This window comes from Rutidosis leptorrhynchoides, chromosome 10 (genome assembly GCF_046630445.1).
Source record: "Rutidosis leptorrhynchoides isolate AG116_Rl617_1_P2 chromosome 10, CSIRO_AGI_Rlap_v1, whole genome shotgun sequence".
Taxonomy (NCBI): domain Eukaryota; kingdom Viridiplantae; phylum Streptophyta; class Magnoliopsida; order Asterales; family Asteraceae; genus Rutidosis; species Rutidosis leptorrhynchoides.
Genome location: NC_092342.1, coordinates 84,132,378 through 84,136,874, shown reverse-complemented (window position 1 = coordinate 84,136,874; position 4,497 = coordinate 84,132,378). Strand labels below are relative to the sequence as shown.

The 4,497-nt window shown below is 32.0% G+C and overlaps 1 long non-coding RNA gene across 1 annotated transcript; it reads left to right on the top strand.

The window, feature by feature from the left end:
* Nucleotides 1-479: 479 nt before the first annotated feature.
* On the top strand, nt 480-3,055 carry LOC139872457 (uncharacterized). The gene is made up of 3 exons (XR_011767056.1): nt 480-517; nt 1,001-2,587; nt 2,671-3,055. It is a non-coding gene; the product is annotated as an uncharacterized lncRNA (long non-coding RNA).
* Nucleotides 3,056-4,497: the final 1,442 nt, after the last annotated feature.

Genomic DNA, 4,497 nt, shown 5'->3' with positions numbered 1-4,497 from the left:
TACGGAGTACTATATACTAATTTCCCTTCTAAAGGTTGTGAGTATTTCCTCAGATTGAGGTATAATTTAGAGTTCTTCATGATTATTTGCTTGCTGAATGAACAAATTTGACGCCATACCTAATTTGTTGCTGCAATTGAACGAAACAAATTGGGTTTACAAGAAAAATTAGGGTTTATTCTCTGTTCTTCCTGGTCGCTACATGCTTCAAATTGGCATCTGATACTTTACTCAAAACCTGGATGTTGTTTATGTGATGGTCTAAAAGAAAAACTTAATTGTGCTTTCGATTCAAACTCATTACACGATGTTGAACTACAGGTATGATTGATTTCAGTTATATGATAATATGTTTAATTTGTGGTTGATATGATTTAGGTTTTTTTTTTAACGGCAATGGCAATGAGTTAGTGTTTATTGTTATCAAATTAGGGATATAACTAGCAATTCTGAATGGGAAAAAGTGTACCAGGATGAGATTCCGGTTTTGGCTCGACTCTGTTCTGATGGTACTGAGGTAATTCGTTTTTTATGATGATGTGCTTCATGTTCATATTTTAATGTCAAACATTTTAAAGTTTAAACCTTTCAATTAGTATGTTGTTTGATTGTCTTCAATTTAGGTAGTGTTTAGTTGAATTGTTGAAGTTGATTTCTAAAGGCAAAAGAATTAATAGAGTAGTAACTTATATGCACATTGATCATTAATGTTGGATACTAATCGGTACCCAAACTTTGATCGTTTGAGTCTCAAACGACAAACACCCCTTTTCCGCCTAGCTAGTCTATTTGTTCTCCCACCTCAAATATGCTGGACCACACAGCCTTGAAACATGTATTAGCCACTCAACACAACCTGTTACCTTTTTAGATAACCGTTTTTACATTCACCTATTGACCCATTCAAAATAAGGAATAACCAACCTTGACCCATTTTCACATAAAGTAATAAATTTACCAGTAATATTGTATGAATTATTCGCGTTGAGAATCAATGAAGGGATTCCGGAGAATTCAGGAATCATAAACTTGCAGCTTCCCCGAAAAGATCAACAAATGAAGCTGCCACAAAAGTATAAACCAACAGAAATATTGAAGCTCCAACGCGCACTTTCAGGGAGCCGCTGTTACAAAGAACTTCAGACAAGATTCACTAATTGGTGAAGGTGGATTCGGATGAGTTTACAAGGGAAAACTCTCTAAAACTGGACAGGTGAATAGGCAAAGTTAAGGGTGTCAAATTGGGCAGTTTAGATAATGTGTTGAAACGGGTTTGGGTTTAAATGGGTTAAAATTTTAAAATGGGTCAAACCACTTTGGACTGACCCGTCAACACTATACATGGATTTTGTTTCTTTTAAATGTTTTGAATAAGAAAAAAATGTTAACGGAAAAAATGAAAGATAAGAACTTGAATGGATGTAAAACAAAAATATATAAAAGGGGATAAAGGGTGAGAAGGCTCGAACCTCCGACCCTTTGTTTGAGAATAAATGGTAAAAAATAACATAAAAGAATTTGGTTGAAGAATTCCACGTTTAAAAAAAAAAACTTTTCTACGTTTGGTGACAAACTATAACGAGTAAAGAGTAAATGTCCTACATATTTATCGTTCACTGGTTTTGTTTACTGTGATCTTTTGTTGTAGACATGCTAATTTAAGTTTCTTGAAAGTTTCATGCTTTAGATATGTATTACAGTTGTTTGCTCATAACAACTTCAGATAAGATTTACTAATTAGTGAAGGTGGATTCGGACGAGTTTACAAGGGAAAACTCCCAAAACTGGACAGGTATTAGGCAAAGTTAGGGGTGTCGAATTGGGCAGTTTCGATAATGTGTTGAAACACGTTTGGGTTTAAATGGGTAAAAATTTTAGAACGAGTCAAAACACTTTCGAGTTTCGACTGACCCATCAACACTAGACATAGATTTTGTTTCTTTAAAATGAAATGGGTCATTTTAGGTTATGATTATTTGATAAATGAATTATTGGTAACAAAAAAACATAAAAGGATGTAGTTGAAGAATCCCACGTTTTTAAAAAAATTGTACTACTTTAAGTTCCATAAATGTTACTGAGCATCAACTTTTCCAACTATGTTTTGGTAAAATTGTTTGTTATTAGTATTTTTGCATACATGAGTTTTGAGGAGTGTAGTATAAGTAGTTATGTTACTCAAATTGGTGCAATGTCATATATTCACAGCGTTCAAAAAGGTACCTAATTTGTTGTAAAATATTATGAGTTTCATTGATTGATTTCTTCAACTGAAAGTGGTTTCTGAAACTAGAGTACCCCTGTCGACACCTGTGGACTGAAATTTGTTATTTTTTTTTTTATTATTTTCTTTTTTTACCGAAATGTGTTTTAACATAAAACTACTAAAACAAGTAGCCGAAAATGATATGAATTATAGTTTATAACTGTTACTTTTCATGTACATTGTTGTGAAAATTATGCACTAGATTCATTGAATTATGTATATGTTATACTTCGTACTTTTCTATAGTTTCATTGAAGCACAATGTCAATGTAGCTGCTGAACCTTGTTGTTGACATGTTAAATGAAAACCAGTTACGAGAGGTACTTTCTTGCATGCCCCTCAACTCTAATTTTGTTATCTATTTTATGTTTTTCTTTTTAACTTTACTTTGTGCCAAGCCCAGGTATTCAATATGAAGAATTTGTAGATTTCTTCGTTCCTGGGCGTGAGCTATGTGGAGCAATAAAAAAATGAGATCTATTGGGCTTTCACCTGCCTTCGTAGCGCGATCGCTTTATGCGAGACCTGCTATGCTATCTCAAGCTTTAAATTATACATCGATCATTTATTCATGATTCTCCTTTGCCTACCATCATCTTTCATTTGACATGTATGCCTTTTGATTATTGTCATTGCTCACAAAACGCTATGAAGATTATGTAATGAACGCGCCGCAGCGACGACTGGCCGAACCCGTTGCTAGTTTATGATAAAATTAGGTTAGAGTTAAAGTTTATGTATTTATATTACTAACATTGTTTGGTTAATATATAATATATGCAGATATGTGATGTTGAGTATGGTGAAAAACACATTCGAATTTAATAGGAAAAACAATGGTAGATGAACAAGATGCTTCTGATGTTAGAAATGGATCAAAAGTTTTGAAATGGCAGACCCAGAGTTTACGACTAAAATTGTAATTAATTATTTATCTAACAATATTGTATGATAGTTTAAATTAATAAAAATAAAAATGTTAGAAACAAAAATTGAACAATGAGCTAACTTATATTTATGACATGAAACATAATGTAGTAGTTAGAACCAATGGGTCAATGGAACACTTATTGTTATATTTTTAAAATAAGAATATATATACAATTTGCTAATCGTAATATTATAACTTTTGAGATGATTTTCCATATTTATGCTGCATCAACCACCTTCACGTATGCTATATAACCAAAGTATTGGTCATCGGCGATGACATTCACAACCTTAATAACAGAGCAGGTGAGATAATTCCTAGATTGCATCGAAATAATTACAAGCTGGAAGAAATTATCAAAGAAAAAGATGCTGAATTTGTAATGTTGAACCAACTTATAACCCGATGAAATGGTTAAAAGGACCCTTTATTAAACCGTCCTATTTTCTGTACACTTGGCTAAAAATGAAAACTATAATTTTTACGACTAAAATAAAGGGTCCTAATAATAAAATATATTAATGGCCATGATAACCTAATTATATCATTAAAAGGACCCTTTATTAAACCATCCTATTTTTTGTACACTTGGCTAAAAATGAAAGCTATTAATTTTACGACTAAGGTAAAGGGTCCAATTAATAAAGTTAATTAATGGCCATGATAACTTAATTATATCATTAAAAAGACCCTTTATTAAACCATCATATTTTTTGTACACTTGGCTAAAAATTAAAGCTATAAATTTTACGACTAAAGTAAATAGTCCTATTAATAAAGTTAATTAATGACCATGATAACCTAATTATATCATTAAAAGGACCCCATTATCAAACTGTCCTATTAATATATTGAATTCACGGCCATGATAATCGGATGATATGAGTTATAGGACCCTTATATTAAACCGTCATATTAATCCAATGTGTATGTACACTTTGTTAATAACGCAAGTTATAATTGTGCTACCAAATTTAAGGGTCCTGATATTAGAGTTAATTAATGGCCAGGACAACGTAATGATATAAGTAATAGGACCCATATATCAAACGGTCCTATTATATAATGAATTCATGACCATGATAATACATTTATATGAGTTATAGGACCCTTTTTTTAAATCGTCCTATTAATTCCAATTCTTAGGACCATTGGTTAAAATTTACAATTAAACTAGCGTGAATAATGGCAATGAAGATATGATGATTCGTTATTTTTTAGGCTATCTGACGAAGGGTACTATCAGGTGGTGTTTAAGACCCTTTTTTTTGGGAGTCCCAGAAAAAGGGTCCCGATAGG